This window comes from Staurois parvus, unplaced genomic scaffold, assembly GCF_062004578.1.
Source record: "Staurois parvus isolate SC_StPar_1 unplaced genomic scaffold, SC_StPar_1.0 ptg000136l, whole genome shotgun sequence".
NCBI classification, from domain to species: domain Eukaryota; kingdom Metazoa; phylum Chordata; class Amphibia; order Anura; family Ranidae; genus Staurois; species Staurois parvus.
Window position 1 is genome coordinate 10,369,912 of NW_028317932.1, and position 21,185 is coordinate 10,391,096.

General features: G+C 41.1%; 1 long non-coding RNA gene across 1 annotated transcript; it reads right to left on the reverse strand.

The window, feature by feature from the left end:
- Positions 1 to 3,351: 3,351 nt before the first annotated feature.
- Positions 3,352 to 18,045, reverse strand: LOC149465948 (uncharacterized). The gene is made up of 2 exons (XR_016312195.1): positions 17,974 to 18,045; positions 3,352 to 3,566 (listed from the first exon to the last, which is right to left on the reverse strand). It is a non-coding gene; the product is annotated as an uncharacterized LOC149465948 (long non-coding RNA).
- Between the last annotated feature and the right edge of the window lie 3,140 nt (positions 18,046 to 21,185).

Genomic DNA, 21,185 nt, shown 5'->3' on the forward strand with positions numbered 1-21,185 from the left:
TACACAGTGCTGGCTGGCTGCTGATTGGCTAATGCGATCACATGTCATGATTCATGACTCATGAATGTATTATGGGTCAGCGCGCCTTGTCTGCGCGCCTTCCCAGAGATCCCCGCCCCATCTTCTCTGTCCATTTTCTCCTGTCGCCACACATGTCGCCGCCATTTTTGGGAAAATTCGATTCGTGCATCCGAAGTTTGCTAATCTTCGGATTCGTCGCGAATAGTATTTTTCCAAATCTTCGGAACGAATTCCACTTCGTCATGTTCGATTCGCTCATCTCTAATGATTATCAATAGATGTACTGTACACTGTCACACTTTTTTTATAAAGAATGTCTCAAAATCTGTGTAAGGATCCATTCACACTTGTGCATGGATTCTTACACAGATGGCTGCAAGTTGGCTGCCAGTGATTCTGTTTCCCTTTCTACTGCTGGCCAGTGTGGAGTGTCATGGAAAGAGCCAAGACAGGAGAGGCATAGAGAGAGGGTCACGGTGGGATTGATGGGCTTGATTTACCACTACCGTTGTGAGTGTTTTCAAGTTCTTCATTTAATTAAATCAGTTTTATTTATTTATACTTTTCCTTCAGAGTCTGCTTCTACTCCCGGAAGTGCTGCCCAGTTGCTTTATACTTCCTCCAGTTGCCTTATTTCTGGAGTTGTTGCCATAGGACTCAGGACTTTTTAGATGAGTCCCTTTTTATCCAGTGAGCCCTCATTTTCTCAACCCACAGACAATAACAGTAAATCTGCAGGCAAAACATTCCATGGCACTTCCCCAAAAATCATTTCACATTTCGCAAGTAGTTTTACACATTTTTTACACGCATGTTAGCATTCATTTTTAATGTGTTGATTTGCATTTTGGTGTGTTTATGTAGATATTAGGTAATTTTACCAGTTAACATTATTTTTTATGGGCCCCAAAACACACTGAGTTTCCAAATGCACAAAATATAAACAGATACTAATAGTTATATGAATTTCCATTGATCTGTATATTGAATATAGGGGTAATTGATTGCCTTCAGGATGAGGAAGGGACTTTTGAGTGTTCATTGCTTCCAAAGAATTTTTGCCTTCCAGCAGATTAACTTAGAGTTTACAGTTCTGAAGCTTCAGGATTTTTTTTTTTTTTGGATGGGGGGGGGGGGTTCGGTTGATTTCACTAGAGATTATGCAACTCCAACTCTAAAAAAGCATCTTTGTTTTGGGAGTTTTTTAAGGAAGATTGAATATTCAAGTTTTTATTTCTGCCGATGACCTAATTGGGGAGATTTCACCTTACTTCCTGTCACTTTGGTGATAGCAGTGAAAGGCATTAACGGAGTGTTTTTCAGTGAGCCAGGAATACTCAGACCATAATGACAAGATGACAGACATACCAACCTTTCCCCATTTTCCTGAAAAATGTGTTTTCTTACAGTCTGTGTCCCTATTGGAGAGATTTATAATCATTTTGTGTCCTGACAAAAAGTGAAGGGACATTTGCCCCAGTGGCAGAACTAACAGGGTCACAAAGGTTGCACTTGAGACCGGCCTGGTGTTCCCCCACCATGAGGGTCCCCTGGCCCCATCCCCAGCATAAGCCAGATTAGGCTCTAGGTGCTAATTCCTGGAGCCCAGTGCCAGGAAAAGTTGAGGCACTGAGCTCTGGTTACTTGCTTAGTGGGGTGCGCCAGCGTGGGCAACTGAGACATCTGCCCCGCATCTCTTGCGGGGTGCCTGGGATCCCAGATGTGGCCATCTCCCCTTCTGTGGCAGCCAGGATGTCTCCCCACTGACTGCCTGCACAGTGCACACCTCACAGACTTCACTGAAGCTGGCTCCTCCACCTCAGCTCCAATGTTCTATACACAGAGAGGAGGACCCAGGGAGGAGGAACATGGAAGTGGATGAGCTGAGCTAATGATCTGAGGTCTGTGTTTATTGCTCTAAACAGAGGAGGGGGACACAGTAATTGGGAATCGGGGGGGGGGGTCAGATAGTAAGAATATACACCTAGAGGAGTGATGGGGGGTGGTAAGAGGACATTTACTGGGGGGTGTTTTGGAAGGGGCGAAGGTCTGTTCTGGGGGGGTGGATTTCAAATCCCCCCATCACACCTTCTAGCACCTTTCCCCTCCCAAAGCATCCCCCAACACATATCCTCTTACCACCCCCCTCCCTCAATCAATGAGATGCTGTTTGCCACAGAGGAGCAATAACAGAGTCTGGGACCCATGGCATCCTGTAAGAGATGCGGTGCAAATGCCCTAGGTGTTGCGCTGGGAACGGGGATTTGGGGGGGTTAAGAAAATTTGTCCTGGAGAGGATTAGGGGAGTGGAGATAATTTGTTCCAGGGTGGAGGTGACAGGGGTGTACATAAAGGGGTCGCACTTGTGGCATATAGAGGAGAGGCAGTGGGGATGGCCCTCCTATCCACCTCCTGCTGTCCCCAGGCCCCTGTATAGCCCCCCACCGCTCCTCCTATCTAGCTTTTTTCTGCTGTCTCTGGAGTGCTCTCCAGCCCCCCCCCCCCCCCAAGCTCTTTTTTGACCCATCTGTGTTCTTGTCCCCCACAGCTCTGCTGGGTTCCTCCCTTCCCTCTCCGGCTTCTGAGGGGGATGCATCAAGGTGGAGAGTAGGGAAGGGGCCGGTAAATGTGTCATTTACCGGCCCCTTCCTTGTCCTAATGAAGAGAGTCAGTGATCTGTACCGATCACTGACTGTTCATTCATAACTGAAGAAAAGTAAATTGTGTTTACTATACTTCAGTTTAAGAATGGACAGGAAGCACTGTACAGAGCTATTCCTGTCTATTCTTTCTGTGCAGCGGAGACTGCAGAGATGGAGATTGTAGGCTGTCTCCTTTCTCTATCTCAAAAGTGAAATATCAGAGGTTTGTTTAGACCCCTGATATCTCACCAAAGCCTCCTAAATGGGGATCCTAAAAAAAATGTAAAATAAAGTGTAAAAATAAATAAATTAAAATCGTAAAAACAATGAAAAAATAAAATAGCAAAAATAAGAAACTACTGACATCAGTGATGGAACTACCAGGGTCCCAAAGGTTGCACTTGTGAGCAGGCCTTGGCATTCCCCCACCATGTGGGGGGGCCCTGGCCAGGGGTCGGGGGGGCCCTTTACACTTTCTGCAGGGGCCCTGAAGATTCTAGTCACGCCTCTGATTTGCCCAATAGGAACACAACACAAATAAAAACAGTCAGGTGTCTTATCCCTTCCTCATTCTGTCCAAAACAACAAGAAAGTTACTAAGCAATCCAGATAGCATTTACTTACCAGCTTTTCATAACATATATTATGAACCTTTACTGAGAATTAATAGCAAATCCAATACGTGTGACACGTTAAAATGCAATATTTATTGTTTGCAATGAAAAGTATAAATTGTGCACTGCGTGCAGTGTCAGTTCTTCAGAGCAGCTTTTCTTGGGAAAGCAAGTCTTAAAATTGGTTTCAGCTGATTTTTTTCCAGAGGTGCCTCTTTTCCGCCAAAGTTTCGAACTAACGGCTTCATATATCTTCTACAGATGATCAAAGCACATTCTACAGTTTGTCCTAGAAAGAGTAATATTAACAAGATGGATAGCTATAAGTCACAGTCAAGATAAAAAAAAGGAATCTCATCCATCCTCATATTTTAGACCACAGTTTAATGTCCCTGCATTTAAGACATCAGATAAAATACTAGCAATAATGGCATTGATGCATCATCCTCTTTTTTAGGTCTATGTTCACAGGATGATTTTTTTTTTAGCTTTCTTTTCTTTTTGTTAACTTCTTTATTGCTGGATAGCGTACTGAAGAAAACAGAGATGTACTAATGCCTAATACACACCATCAGAAAATCAGATGAAAAATACCACTTTTGAAGCGATTGTATGATAATCTGATTGTTGGCACACAGCTTTCAAGAGCTGATCATGACAGTCCATGTGAAATTATCCGAAGGGACAAACACAAACATTTTTCTCATATGATACCAGAACCTATGATTTTCGTTTAATCAGTACAGTGTTCGTCAAGAGACAATCAAAAGAACAAGATTGTGCATGCTCAAAAACTAAAGAATACCTTGCAATACAATACAATACATTACATCACTTTCAAAGCTGTATTCTGTCATCCGAGAATTTTCGTAACTTTTTCAACCTCTTCATTTTCGATATGAGACCAACATGCAAAAACAAAACAGATTATCATTTGTCCGATATTCTCATTGTGTGTACAAGGCTTTAGAGATTTCAGAATGTCCTTGATGCAGTCATTTGAACTTTGATGACAATGGGGTTTATAAGTAGAGGCTGTTCATTTAGAAAACTGAATGTTCACTTAATGAATGACATGAAGCCATAATGGCTGTAATCATGCAATCATGTGCAAGTGAAAATCCTGCCTGTTTTTTGTAAATTCCTTGCATTCCTGGCACATAGTTTGGTTTGATCAAATGTTTCCTTGACCATACTGGCCAGGGAAAAACATCACTAAAACTGGAAGTGTAAATATCTCATTGCTTCCAGCTTCATTCCTCACAGAGGAGATGGGGGAGCTGATATTCTTCCAGCTCCTCTGTGGGTAACTGACCTGACCAGTTACCCACCAGCAATTCCGGGATCTCTGGTGGAACATGAGACTCCAGGAACAGCGACCAGGAAGTGGTGTGGAGGCTCTTTCCAAGCCCTGTAAAAGTGATTGGGTGGCTGTGAAGCCTCATATAACTGCTTCCCTTCCAGATTATATATATACATACACTGGATGAGAAGTGGTTAAAAATCACATGATGTTAAAGAACTAGGTATGAATTAGGGATGAACCCTGTGCCCTTATTAAAATCTGTATTAAAAACCTAATCTAGTTCAAGAGTCTGGCATAGATGATGGGGATCTCTGTTTTGTTTAGTAACAGAATAACAGAAGTTAGCATCTGAGAGCTATCATTTTGCCAACCATTTAATACACTTTTTTTGTAAATGTCAGTTTTGCAGTAGCATGATATGTACATTGCACAAATGTGCCACTTTATAGGCAGGGTCAAGTGAACCTGTTGCTTTACTTCATAAGGACAAAGAAGAGCCTTGTTGACCACTGCAAACATAATCCAAATATCTCCTTTTAGGCTCCCTGGGAGTGTACTTTCTGAAGCCTGTACCATGAAACTTCCACTGCTTCTTGTATCACCAATCACATTCAAACTTCCAAAGCAAATTTGAATCTCATTGGTGACTGTGAGAGCCTGACAAATATTCTAATCCCCTCTCCCCAAAGAAAACAAAAAAAAAAGTTTGCTGTTAGTTATATTTTAATGGCTTCCCATCAGAGGGCATATGTAAATTCTAAAGTTGGGTACACACAGATCGAAATTCAGTCTGTTCAGCAGGGACTGGCTGAATTTCAATCTGTGTGTAACCCTCCTGGTTCAACAGAAGCCATTTGTTAGATTGGTTTCTGTCAAGCGGGACTGCTGGAAAACCATATTTGATCAAGGGCTTGCAGCTTTCAGAATACAATGTCCTGATGGGAGGGATTCTTGACTCCACAGCGCTTGTGTGAATGCAGGAATCTGTCAATTTTCAGTTGAAAGAAAAAAAACTGACAAGTGTATATCCAGATTAACTTTTGCAGTCTTTGCTTGTAGATGGTGTGGCAGAGTTAAATACAGAAAAACAAGTGACAGGAATGAATTAGAAAAGCACCAGGTAATACATTAAAGGAGAAGTACAGCCAAAGGTCTTTTGGTTGTACTCTCCAGTGGATCACGAGAGTGCAGTTTGTTCTGCACTCCTGTGACTCGTTTTCAGCTGACAGTGGGCTGGAGCCTACTGTCTTCTGACGTCACTCAGTCCACGATGGGGAAATATCCTGACTTTAAAGTTGGAATCCACCCTAGAGTCTGGAGCAGCACCTGGCTCAGCCTCTCAGCGATCTGGTCCCTCTCCCTCCACAGCCCAGTCACTGTTGTCTGTACAGAGTGACTGTGCGAACTCAGCAATCAGCAGTCATGTGATCATTGAGGTCTCACACTTAGAGCCGGCAGAGAACAGATGCAGCATCGGACTAATAATGCATCCACCTAGGTAAGTATGATTTTTAAAAGAAACAAAATACCATACTTCTTTTTTAACTACTTGATCTCTAGTACGTTTTACCCCCTTCATGACCAGCGCATATTTTTCTATTCAGCTCAGCGCTACTTTAACTGGCAGTTGCTCAGCCATGCAACACTGTATCCAAATTAAATTTATATCATTTTTTTTTCACAAGAATAGAGCTTTCTTTTAGTTAACTGCTAATCAGCCAATCACATGGCAGAAATTCAATGCCGTTAGGCATTCAGACGTGGTGAAGACGACTTGCTGAAGTTCAAACCAAGCATTGGAATGGGGAAGAAAGGGGATTTAAGTGACTTTGAATGTGGGATGTTTGTTTGTGTCAGATGGACTGGTCTGAGTATTTCAAAAACTGCTTATCAACTGGGATTTTCATGCACAACCATCTCTAAGGTTTACAGAGAATGGTCCGAAAGAGAGGAAATATCGAGTGAGCGGCAGTTGTGTGGACAAAAATGCCTTGTTGATGGCAGAGGTCATAGGAGAATGGGCAGACTGGTTTGAGATGATAGAAAGGCAACAGTAACTCAAATAACCACTTGTTACAATCAAGGTATGCAGAATACCATCTCTTGTATCCATGGTTCAAACTGGTGGTGGTTGTGTAATGGTGTGGGGGATATTTTCTTGGCACTAGCAATGTGTACCTAATAAAATGGCCAGTGAGTGTATATTCAAATTCTTCATAAATTTAGGCCGAAATTTATTCTTCTACATGTTGGTAATAAATATCCCAAAAAGTGTATTTTTATTGGTTTGTGGGAAAGTTATACCGTTTACAAACTATGGTATATATACAGTACTGGAATTTACTCAGCTCAGGTTTTTTGACTGCCTATCACATTTCTTGAGGTGATAAAATGCCAGTACAGTACAAACACCACCCAAAATGACCCCTTTTTGGAACACAGACACCCCAAGAAATTTACCGAGAGGCATAGTGAGTCCATGGAAGATTTTATTTTTTGTTGCAAGGTTTTGGAAAATGCAAAAAAAATTTTTTTTTACACAAAGTTGTCACTTTAATGAGATGTTTCTAACACATTCCATAGGTATACATGGAATTACACCCCCAAAAAACATTCTGGTACTTCTCCCAAGTATGGGGATACCACATGCATAGGACTATTTGGCAGCCTAGTAATGTACAGGCCCCCAAAATTCAATGACCACTTTCAGGATTTAAAAGGGTGTATTTCCTCATGTCGCATCCACACTACCTATCACAATTTCGGAGTCCCTAAAATGCCCGAATAGAATTAACACCCCCCAAATGGCCCCTTTTTGGAAAGTAGACACCCCAAGGTATTTGATAAGAGGCATGGTGAGTATTTTTCAGATCTCATTTTTGTCACAAGGTTTTGAAAAATAAAAAACCTTTTTATTTTCTTTCATCATTTTCCTTGTGGTAACAAATAATACACTGCTCAAAAAATTAAAGGAACACTTTTTAATCAGATTAGAGCATCAAGTCAAATAAATTCCTTTGATACGATCTGGTCAATTAAGTAGCAGAGGGGGTTGTTAATCAGTTTCAGCTGCTTTGGTGTTAATAAAATTAACAGGTGCACTAGATGGGCAACAATGAGACAACCCCCAAAACAGGAATGGTTTTACAGGTGGAGGCCACTGACATTTTTTCCCTACTATTTTACATTAGTTTTGCATTTGGCTAGTGTCAGTGTCACTACTTGTAGGATAAGGCAATACCTGGACCCTACAGAGGTTGCACAGGCAGTCCAACTCCTCCAGGATGGCACATCAATACTTGCCATTGCCAGAAGGTTTCCTGTGTCTCCCAGCAGTCTCAAGAGCATGAAGGAGATCCCAGTAGATAGATGGTTACTCTAGGAGAGCTGTACAGGGCCGTAGAAGGTTATTAACCCATCAGCAGGACCGGTATCTGCTATTTGTGCAAGGAGGAACAGGATGAGCACTGCCAGAGCCCTACAAAATGACCTCCAGCAGGCCACTGGTGTGAATGTCTCTGACCAGCAATGAGAAACAGATTTCATGAGGATGACCTGAGGGCCCGACGTCCTCTAATGCTCACTGCCTGGCACCATAGACCTTGATTGACTTTTGCCATTGAACACCAGAATTGGCAGGTCCGCCACTGGCGCCAATGCTTTTCACAGATGAGAGCAGGTTCACCCTGAGAACATGTGACAGACATGAAAGGGTCTGGAGAAGCTGTGGAGAACATTATGCTGCCTGTAACATCATTTAGCATGATCGTTTTGGTGGTGGGTCAGTGATGGTCTGGGGAGGCATATTCATGGAGGGATGCACAGACCTCTGAAGGCTAGAAAATGGCACCCTGACTGCCATTAGGTATTGGGATTAAATCCTTGGACCCATTGTCAGACCCTGTACTGGTGCAGTGGGTCCTTGGTTCCCCCTGGTGCACGACAATGCCTGGCCTCATTTGACGAGAGTATACAGGCAGTTCCTGGAGGATGAAGGAATTGATACCATTGAATGGCCCCCACACTTGCCTGACCTAAATACAATAGAACACCTCTGGGATATCAGGTTTCAGTCCATCTAATGCCACAAGGTTGCATGTCAGAGTGTCCAGGAGCTCAGTGGTGCCCTGGTCCAGATCTGGGAGGAAATACCCCAGGACACCATCTGTCGTCTCTTTAGGAGCATGCCCCAACATTGTCAGGCATGCATACAAGCTCGTGGAGGCCATACACACTACCGAGTACCATTCTGAGTTGCTGCAATTACATTTCTGTAAAATGGACTAGCCTGCTGCATCTTTTTTTCACTTTGATGTTCAGGGTGTCAGTCCTCTGTAGGTTGATAATTTTCATTTTGATCAAACAATGGAGCATCCTTATGTTCCTAACACATTATCTCATCCATATCAGTATAGATATCCAGCATTCCATTGAGATCTGATGTGGTTTCAAAGCATTCCTTTAATTTTTGTTTGAGCAGTGTACATAAAGTACTCGCCCTGCATCTTAGAAAATACCTTGAGTCTACTTTCCAACAAGGGGTCATTTGGGGGTTGTTTGAACTGTGCTGGCATTTAGGGCCTTTAAAAACATTACATACCACTCATTCCATCACCAACTTGGGCATCAAAATAGGTTGAGAATCTGCCTCTTTATACCATCTAAACTACCCAGCCCTTATTTCCAGTATCAAAAGAGAACTGGAAGTGTGGATGAAACTACCTATTTGACTCCTCAGGAGATGCCACCTTTTTAAGATGGTCTCCTTTGAGAGACTACTCTATCCCCTCCAAACTACTCTCATTCTTCTAAGACATAAGGATGTCAATTTCCTAAATAAAGCCCAGACTTCCTTTCCGTGGTGCTTTAAAAAACCCTGTGCAGTATTTACCAAGCTATATCTCCCAAGGAGTGAAGGGGGTGCTGGCCTCCCTTATATTGGACTGTATAATTTATCCTGTTTACTAAGATTTGGTATTGATTGGCTATGGGGATGTTCCCAATATTCCAACTTAATTTATGAGTCTGTAATGGTGTCACCATACAACCTGTCTGCACTACTCCATAGCAAGCTCAAGTCTGTTCCTTAACAATTACAACACAACCTCCTGATACGCGACACAGTTATAGCTTGGTGGGAAATGCGACAACTTCTGGGTCTCTACCTACCCCTTATATTTCCAATTATGTGCCTATACATGGCCATCCTATGTTCCCACTAAGTTTGGAGTATGGTGAACTTAACTAACTCCCTGGGAAAATTCAAGATTTAAGCTTCCTCCTCAAGCAGCTAGCTCTTCTTTTCCTGCCCAGTACAAACAAGCTGGCAAGCAGGCCTAGATCTAGAACTTTTTTGTTAAACTAGTACCAGGACATTACTTGTCTTTTGCTGGTTTTCTTACCTTAACAGCAATCCTGCCATGGTGTTATTGTTATTGTTCCCTGCTATATATATGGTAGATCTATATGGGTTGTTGGGGTGTTCTATTAATGGTTCCACACAGATGGGTATATCTATCCATCCTCAAGATTATGCTAGTGTTGTTAACATGCTGTCATCTTTGGTAATTCACCAGTCTGCTGAGGTAAATAGCCTGAGGCTAGGATCTGACAATATCTTTCTTACCAAAATGTCACATGTATCATTATATCTGGTCTCACCATATTGTGCCTTTTTAACTTGTAATTCTATGGTGAAAACCAGTTAAAAAAAAAAAAAAACATTACGTATATGGCCAGCATTAGGATTTTCTGTCACACTCCTAATACTGGGCATACATGAACAAAATAAAATAACCAGATTTCTCCATTCATATTGATCCATGTGGATGAGGAAACCTCTGCCATAAAAAAGTGTAAAAAGTATATGCTGAAGCTTAGGAGCTACAGCCCACTGACCACCCCACGCTCCTATTGCTGGACACACAAAAAAGAACCTAACAGATTCCTTCTTTCACATTGATTAATGTGGATGAACAAAAGTGAAAAAATATAAACTGAGGCATAGGGAACTACTGCTCACTAACCACCCCACACCACTCATGCTTGGCCATACACAGTTTTTTTTTAAACTGAGGATGTGAAATCTCCTCTTGTAGCGCTGTAGGTATTGATGTATGTATTCTGAGAGCTGTACGTTCAGAATAAACAGATCAGTGCTGCAGCTGATTGGTGTTCCTGCAAAGCAAACAACAGTTAACAATAACGCATAGTAACAGTATAACATTAACTCAATAGGACAACTTTTTTATTTTTAACTTTTTTTTGTAACTTAACTTATCTGAACCATAAACTTTCCAGCCTTTGATTTCAGGGTCTCACAAAATGCATAGTTAGTTACATAGTTAGTCTGGCTGAAAAAAGACAAAAGTCCATCCAGTTCAACCATAAAAAGAAAACAAAAGTTATAATCCTATACCCACAGTTGATCCAAAGGAAGGCAAGAAAACCCAGCAAAGCATGATCCAATTTGCTCCTGCAGGGGAAAAAATTCCTTCCTGATCCCCCAAGAGGCAATTGGATATTCCCTGGATCAACTTTACCCATAAATGTTAGTATCCAGTTATATTCTGTGTATCTAAGAAAGAATCCAGGCCTTTTGTAAAGCAATCCACTGAGCTGGCCAGAACCAACTCTTGAGGGAGTCTATTACACATTTTCACAGCTCTCACTGTGAAGAAACCTTTCCATGTTTGAAGATTAAATTTCTTTTCCTCCAGATGTAAAGAGTGCCCCCTTGTCCTCTGTGATAACCTCAGCGTGAATAACTCTAAGTTTCCTGACTAACAGCTTTCAAGACCCTTCTTGTGAAGAATTGTATATTCTAGACTGTGTCATGCTGTACCCTAGACTAATATGCCCCTAGTGTGTGGTATTGACAAAAGCAGTCCTTGATGCAGAGACCAGGTTGGCCAGGACAATAAAACTGGTGTCTTGCATTATTTTGTGTTTACTACAGACACTACATCTTCTTTGGGGTGATCTTTTGGTTGGGGTACCAGAGAGGACATCTGGAAAATGCCTCTCATGCAGATGGTTAACTGCATCTGGATTTGGGGTTTGGGCTACAGCACCTTCTGGATAAAAAAGGCTGTGGTGATTACTTCCTGAAATTTTAGGAAGGATCCAGTTCTTCCAGTTGCTTTGTATATTAACAAAAACATTATATGTAGCCAATTGAAATAAATAGACACTTTTTTGTACCAGAGTTTAACCCTGCAGGAAACTAAGTACACCTCTCATATTAAGACTATATTCATGCACACAGCAAGGTTTTTCAATGACACCAGATGATGTGTTAATTTGGACTGTGTCACGTCAGCGTGACTGGAAGACAGGACGATAGCATCCCATTTGTCCTTCCACTTCACTGCAAGTAATTCTTCATTGAGCAAACAGGTTTTCTCCCCCTTTCTAAATCAGATGTTAATAAGCTGTTGGGGGAAGTCCCGGAAATTAGGTCATGCAGTGCCACAACAGCCAATTCTAAGATTGAATAAGTGTCTAAAAAGTGATACGCTTGGATAAAAGTTGTCAGTGTATTTATGGTACCCCTTTACTGAACAAAGATAACATAAAGTGCACCTTGCCACTGCATCTTGCCACTGCTCCACATGCAGTCTGGGCATCCGTGGGGCTGAACTTCACTTAAAATCGATATGTATAGCCTATTGCCCTCTCACAGAGCTTATACATTTTGACCCCATATCTTGCATGCTTGTGTCTTGATTGTAAGCCTGCAAGTAAAATGTATAAGGGACTCGTCTATGCATATTTTTTTGCTGGGGCATATAGGTATCTGCAAATTTCTCAGAGAGGTAGTTTATGAGGGGACAGATTTTGTAGAGCTGATCAGATTCAGGGTCACCCAAGGATGACAGAGCGTATTATAACTAAAAATGCATTATTATCTCATATCTTTTCTGGCCATTGCAGCAGAGAACATGGGCATATGATGTAGTGGGTCAGTGTACCAATATGACAGCAATTCATTCTTTTGCCCATGTGCATGTTAGGGTTAGGCCCAAAAAATGTCCTAAATTTGGAAACTGTGCAAATGATTTGGCAAAATTTGAATTTGGTTGGGTGGCAATGTACCAGTTAGCATAAATATTAGTTTGGTCCACAATCAGCTGATACGGATCTTCCGACAAGAACCGCTAAATATGTTGTTTCCACCTGAATTCCAGGTTGGGCTGCGAATTGGGGGATAACAAGTGCTGCTGAATCTGGGGACTGCCAATCAGGATTTGCAAGCACCTCTGGAAGGACACTATGGGCTCTATGGGCCTGTATTTGAATTCTTGGTGCTAGCCACCCCACTAGCTTGGACTACACTTGTCACATCACCATGAGATAGAGCAGTGCTCATGTGTAGAAAGCCAGGATGTACTAGGCTGCTGGTGCTTGCCAGTCCACCAAAAGGTAGTGCAGAACTAGTACTTGCACTCTGCTGCATATGAGAAAAATAATTTCAGCAGTATCAGAAAAGCCACTGCATAGAGCAGGTAAGTATAACATGTTTGATAGTTTAAAAAAACTTGCCTTTAATATCACTTTAAGGGTATAATGTGCTAGTATGTATTGCATGTTAGCACATTATAAAAGACTTACCTTAAAATGAAGTCCTCCAGACTCCACTGCAGGGCTTTCATCTTTACCCAGTCTTTCTTCTGGGTTTGCAGGCTGCAGCTGTTTGAATGGCTGAGTCACGATTATGTCAGTCCCACGCATGCAAATGGTAGCTACGGCCACTACACATCGCTCTGAAGGGACGGCATACTCAGTACACTGTCCCTTCAGAGCGCAGTGCGCATGTGCAGGTGACGTCACAGGCTGCAGAAAAAGTGAATTTCTCCTAAAAGGTGTACGTTTAGGAGATAATCCTTGTATCTACAAGTAAGCTTTATTATAAGTCACTAAGTGGTGCTTACTGCCACTTTAAATGTATTTTTAAATACAACTGTCTTTATATTATCCTTTGGGAACCCTGTGGACAGCAGCACTTCAATTTCCAACTGGGAGAAGAAGTTTCATCACTCAAATGAGGACTCCATTGCTTTTCATCATGTTGTCCCAGTAGAGAAGAGAAGAGGGGTGAAAATATCAATCTGCTGCTGCCAATTCACCATCCAGTCACAGTCTGCATTGTTTTACTGCATTGTCATTTGCAGAGGTACCTGGACCACAGGAAATGGATGGACAGAATTGCAAATAATATTTTTCAGCTTTGTATCTAGCCATTTGCCTGGAACTTCAAGTTGACAAGCAATAAGACCGAAGTGGAAAGTGGGCAAAGAAAAAGAACTGCACATAGGTTAACTGTAGAAATCAACCATGCAACATGCACATTGTAATGGAAAATGTATCAAGCAATGATTAAAAAGAGAAAAAGAGTGACATATACAGTATATAAATATATATATATATATATATATATATACACATATACTGTATATACAGTACATGCCCTAAAATAGTCCGCAAATTAGATAATTTGATCTGTTCCTTTAATTTTCCATAAAAGAAACAGAAAGTCAATCCAAAAGCAGATTGTTTAGCTAGATTCAACTTCTAAAGTAAAGTCCTGAAGTCAATTGCAAGCCGAGGGAAATGCGAAGGAAACAAAATGTTTGTACAAGCTTTACTTTATAAAACATACCATTCTTCATGATTTCCATCCATTTCCTTGTGCACATTTAAAGGCTTCAGGTGTGTTATGGCTAAACGCTACAATTTATTTATACAGTCTCAGAGACCACCCAATGGTGTAACAAGAAGAGGTTGCTTAGCATACCTTGTGGCTTATTTGCTTTATACTGTTGCTTTCAAATTGTATATTCTAGTTTTACCTTGTAAAATTACAGTCTTGACAGCTGTTGAAGACTCACATTTGTGGTTACTCTGCCAAGTGCCACATATTTGACTTGTAGTTTTTAAAAAGGCATTTCTGGTATTACATGAAAAATCATAATGCCTTCTGCAACTTACTGAGCATTAAACAAAACTGCATCTTGTGAAATTATTAAGAACAGGAAGTGATGATACACTGTTGATGTGTGTCTATAAAATGAGTCAGATATTTCTTGCTTTTAGGGAGTGAATAGTCTATGAAAAAACACTTCTAACAGCATAGTTTAGAAGTTCTTCATACCACAAGTGCTAAAAATAAAACAGATTCTTATTGAAATCAACATTTCAACAAAAAAAGCCAGAATGCGTGAATTAAGAATAAAAGTAAAGTGTATCTCTAGTTTTAGCTAGAGCTGGAAAGGATTATACCTTCTCTATATCTGTTTGCATCCCTACTGGGGAGATCCCCACTTATTTGTATTGGTGACCATGAAAAAATGAGGGAGAATCTGAAATTTTAGAGTTGTTTCCAGAACAAAAGATAAATCTTTCAAGGAGGAACCTGTACCCAAAGAACAAAGGTATACTGCTCAGGCAAACAATCCAGATCAATTCACAACAGGTGCAGGCTCTGGCTCGCCACCACATACGATGCAACAAGAAGAAGGGTCAGCCGCACACAGGAGGATAGGCGAATACAGTGTGCATTCATTAATCCATAGGACACACAAAACACCACCACATGAATACAGGACTTGTTAACGCTTTTCACATGATCTCATGCTTACTCATAACTTATTATTAAACGCGAGATTGTGTGAAACGCTTAACAGGTCCTGTATTCATGTCCTGGTGTGCGACTGACCCTTCTTCTTATTGCAAGGAGAAACCCGTACCAGAGATAACTGTCTAAAAATTGGATTTTTTCTACTTACCTGTAAAATCCATTTCTTTGAGTATATCACGGGACATAGAACAGGCTATAGACATCTATCTGGGTTATGCGCCACCTATTGGTGGATGGACACTGGCAGGCAAAAACAGGAAGTCTTCCCCTACAACAAACACTTTTCTCCTGCGCTAGGAAAAGACTCAGTAGACCCAATAGGGATGTTTTGGAATTTTCTGGAATATGCACTGCTTGCTGCCCTCAACAGACCGGGGTGGTCCAAATACACTGGATGCAAATGAAGAAAACAGAAAAAGGGCGCACCAACCTAGTGTATTATCGTTTAAAATATTTATTGAAGAAACAAAGTAAGTATCATACTCACAATAGACATAAAAACACAGGCATGTCAAACTGAACAAGATGTATGATCCAAACAACATCTGAGTCCATAAGATGGAACCCTGAATGACCAACTTGCTAACGCGTTTTGAGGACACAACCTCTTCCTCAGAGCCAACACTCCTCTCCTACACAGGAAGTCCCTCAGTTTTGAACTAAGCAATTAAATTCCAGAAAGAGGGGAGAGAGCTCTGTGCCCCGTGATGTACTCAAAGAAATGGATTTTAAAGTAGAAAAAAAACAATTTTCTTTATTATATATCACTGGACACAAAGCAAGCTATAAACATAACTATCTGGGATGTCCCAAACCAATGCCCTTAAGGGAAGGGAGACACCCATCACTGAAAGCTGCCACCAGCACAAAGGACCTATTCTGCCACTCGTAACACACTGCGGCCAAAGGTGGAATTCTCTGCAGCTCTGACATCCACTTGGTAGAACATAGTGAATGTATGACCTGAAGACCAGGTAGCTGCTTTGCAAACCTGAGCCACCAATGCCTGATAGCGAATCGCCCAAGAGACTCCCATACTTCTGGTAGAGTGTGCTCTTACCCGATACAGTGGGGATTTACCTTTCAAACCAAAGGGCCTGAACGATTAGCTGGTGGATCCAATGAGAAATAGTTGTCTTGTATGCCACCTGCCCCTTCCTGGGCCTTCTTGTAGCACAAACAACTTCTGAATTGTGCTGACTTTCTCAGGCAGACTCTCACAGCTTGCACCCCATCAAAAGAATGCAGGGACCCTTCTCCTGCTGTATGAGGATCCAGGAAAAAAGGAGGGTAGGACAATGTTCTGATTCAAATGAAATTTAGAAACCACCTTAGGCCAAAAGGATAGATGAGGACACAACACCACTCTATCCTGACACCCTCCTTGCCAAAGTGATTGCAATCAAGAAATCCACCTTCCGAGTTAAAAGGACTAGTGAAGCCTCACCAATATGTTCAAAGAGCAACTTCTGCAAGACTGTCAATACTAAATTAAAGTCCCAAGAGCACAAGGGTGGCCCTACAGTAAGGCCCATGTGTAGTACCCCCTGCAAAAATGTCAGAATCAAAAAGTTTGAAGGTATCAGTCTTTGAAAAAATATAGCCAAAGCTGAAATCTGACCTTTAATAGTGCCTAGAAATCTGACCCTTAATAGTGCTTAAGTTCATGTCCACTCCTGACTGGAGAAAGGAGGGAATTCTCCCAATCACATATTCCCTGGGATGCCACTTCCTTGTGGCCTCACACCAGGCAATGCAAGATTTCCTGGAAACTGCCTTCCTGGCATTCAAAAGCATAGAGACCACTGTGACGATCGTGATGTCAGATCCCAGCCCTTCTCACCAAACTCGTGACCGAAGGACTAGCCAATCTAAAACCGCGATGTCACGTGCGTAACTGTCAAGACAGGAAATGATATTATATCTCTTCAACAGGAACATAATTGAACAATCAAATTGTTAGACTGTCTGACAATTTTTTACCAGTGTTCATGCCTTCCTGTCCCTATAAAGACTGCTTCCCCCATTTCTTGTCTTAGTGTTACATTGATACAATAAGGGAAAATCTTCTCAGTGAGGTCATAGGGAGAAATAATAATCATAGAGTTACATATACCATAACTCTACTCTCTGTATCGCAAACTATAAAAACATTTTTTAACAAATTGCCTGTCACTACAGGTTGAAGCAAAAATGAAGGCAAGCTGTAAACAAAAGGCATCATACTTACCTTTCTGGTGACCCCTGATTTAAAACTTTTCCATGCTGCTGCTCTCTGCATGGCTTAGGTATTTGATACTTCCAGGTGTGTCATATTTCTGTACCTTTTGGCATGTTGTGTGGTTCCTCCCACCAGCTCCTATGGCCTGCAGTAATTTAGCTCCCATTATCACTAATTGAGGTTGCTCCATTACAACCTGACATCACTGTTGAAACCCAAAGGAGCAGTGGTGGAGCTATGTATCACTGGCTTAATCAGCAAGGGGGAAACTACATAAGATAATATAAGTTAAATTTTAGCAAAGAGCATAGCGTGACAAATTTTTAAATAATTCCAGCCAACCATGTACATGCTTTGTACATTGCATTGTATTTTTATTTCATAATTTTCATGCTTGTAACTTAAAGTGTATGTAAAGCTTAAAGAGTAGTAAACTGCAGCAAAAAGAAAAAAAACTAATTGGGCCCTGGGTAGTTTAAGTCATAATGTGCTAATATGCACTGCTTTTTAGCACATTATGACAGACTTACTTGAAAACGAAGCCCTTCGATGATGTGCTGTCACTGCAGTAGGCGTTTCCACCTTCACCGGGTCTTCCTTCCAGGTTCACGGGCTTTGGTGGTATGAATGGCTGAGCCACAATGATGTAATTCCCTTGCATGTGCATGGGAGTCACTGTTTATGGTATGGGGCTCTGTAGGAACAGCAAAAATAAGAATTGACAGATGTTCTAATCTCTCGCCACTCAATCCAAGACTAAAAATGCTGACTTTAGTTACACTTTAAGGGTCTATCACAAAAGTCATTTACAAAGTAACACACCTAAGAGCAATAAAGCTGACAAAGTGGAAGCAATCTTTTTAAGCAGAAGCAAGCCATTCAGCAGTTTGGGTTTGGTGTGCAATATAGGCAGCTAGCAAGTAGCAGGCATGAGTATAAGAGCATTAGGTGTGAACGTATAAACTGGACATATGCACACATAAAGGACACCAAGTTATACATAAATTGAGGGAAAGATTCTTATTCTCTAATCTTACAGGTCTGGGGGCAGTTGCACTCTACATTCTGTAGTTACTCTCTGGCCACCTAAGGACCAGGCCTATATATTAGCAGAGGCCATACAGAATAAAATGGTTTTCATTGCAATTTTTATGTCACATGGTATTTGTGCAGTGGTTTTTCAAACACAATTTTTTGGGAAAAAATAAACTTTAATGAATTAAACCCCCCCCCCCCACAATATATAATATACAGTGGGAAAAAATATTTGATCCCCTGCAGATTTTGCAAGTTTGTAAACTAAAATGAAGAGTCTATAATTTTTATCAAATGTGTATTTTAAATGAAAGAGACAGAATATTAACCAAAATCCAGAAAAAACACATGACACAAATGTTATAAATTGACTTGCAGTTCAGTGAATAAAAAAAGTATTTGATCCCCAAGCAAAACATAAGTTAGTACTTGGTGAAGACACCCATGTGGGCAAGCACAAAGGTAAGACATTTCTTGTTGTTGGTTACCAGGTTTGCACACATCTCAGGAGGGATTTTGGTCCACTCTTCTTCACAAATATTCTCTAAATCCTTAAAGTTTCTTGGCTGTGTATTGGCAACTCGAAGTTTCAGCTCCCGCAATAAATTTTCTATAGGATTAAGGTCTGGAGACTGGCTTGGCCACTCCATGACCTTAATGAGCTTCTTTTTTTAGCCACTCCTTTATTGGCTTGGCAGCATGTTTTGGGTCATTGTCATGCTGGAAGACCCATCCATGACCCATCTTCAGTGTTCTGGCTGAGGAAAGAAGGTTCTCATCCAAGATTTTACAATACATGGCCTTGTCCATTGGCCCCTCAATGTGGCAAAGTCGGCCCGTACCTTTAGCAGAGGAACAGCCCCAAAGCATAATGTTTCCATCTCCATTCTTGACTATAGGGATGGTGTTCTTAGGGTCATAGTCAGCATTTTTCTTCCTTCAAACATGGCTAGTCGACTTAATGCCAAAGAGCACAATATTGGTCTTATCTGACCACAGCACTTTCTCTCAGTCCTTCTCTGAATCATTTAGATGTTAATTGGCAAACTTCAGATGTACCTGTGCCTTCTTGAGGAGAGGAAAATTGTGGGTGCTGCAGGATTTCAATCCATGGCGGTTTATTGTGTTACCAATGGTTTGTTTGGTGACAGTAGTCCGAACTGCCTTGAAATCCTTCACAAGCTCACTTTTCTCATAATCATCCTTACCCCATGAGGCGAAATCTTGCATGGAGCTCCAGACCAATGGCATTGGTTATTTTGTATTTCTTTCATTTGCGAATAATCGCTCCAACAGTTGTCTCCTTCTCACCAAGCCTCTTGCTGACAGTCTTCTAGCCCATTCCAGCCTTGTGCAGGTCTACAATCTTGTCCCTGACGTCCTTTGACAGCTCTTTATCCATGATGGTGAGGTTTGAATGGAAGAAAGAGATTCTGTGGACAGGTGTCTTTTTTTACACATAATGAGTTGTTGTTAGGAGTACCTTCTTAAAATAACAGGACTAATCTGTGTACCACATGAGCACACAGCTAGTTTGTAGGAGCCAGAATTATTGTTGGTTGGTAGGGGATCAAATACTTATTTACATAGTTAGTATGGCTGAAAAAAGACAAAAGTCCATCTACGTAAACAATAATAATAATAATAATTATTATTATTATTATTATTATTATTATTAAAAAAAGTTATAATTCTACACTCACAGTTGATCCAGAGGAAGGAAAAAAAACCCCAGCAAATCATGATCCAATTTACTTCTGCAGGGGGGAAAATTCCTTCCTTCCTGATCCCATTAGAAGCAATCAGATATTCCCTGGATCAACTGTACCAATAAATGTTAGTATCCAGTTATATTCTGTGTATCTAGGAAAGAATCCAGGCCTTTTGTAAAGCAATCTACTGAGCTGGCCAAAACCAACTAATTTTCACCAACATTTTCACAGCTCTTACTGTGTAGAAACCTTTTGGTATTTGAAGATTAAATCTCTTTTCCTCCAGACGTAAAGAGTGCTCCCTTGTCCCATGACCTCAGGGTGAATAACGTAACACAGAGTTCACTATATGAACCACTGATGTATTTATATATGTTGATCGTGTCCCCCCTTAATCTCCTCTTCTCAAGAGAGAATAAATTCAACTCCTTTAATCTTTCCTCATAGCTGAGCTCCTCCATGCCTCTTATTAGTTTGGTTGCCCTTCTCTGCACTTTCTCCAGTTCCCCAGTATTCTTTTTGTGAATTGGTACCCAAAACTGAACTGTATATTCCAGATGAGGTCTTACTAATGATTTGTACAAGGGTAAAATCTCTCTCTCTCTGGAGTCTATACCTTTTTTAATACAAATAGGATTTTGCTCACTTTAGAAACATCAGCTTTGCATTGCATGCCATTATTAAGCTTGTGATCTACCAGAGCTCCCAGATCCTTCTCCACCATTGATTCCCCCAGTTGTATTCCCCCTAGTATGTATGATGCATGCATATTCTTAGCCCCCAAGTTAATAACTTTACATTTATCAACATTAAACTTCATTTACCACATAGTTACCCAATTAAACAGTGCATTGAGGTCAGCTTGAAGGTTGGAGACATCCTGTAAGGATGTTATTCCACTGCACAGCTAGGTGTCATCTGCAGAGACTGCAATGGTATTTTTAATCCCAGACCCTATATAGTTTATAAATATATTAAAAGGTAAGGGTCCAAAC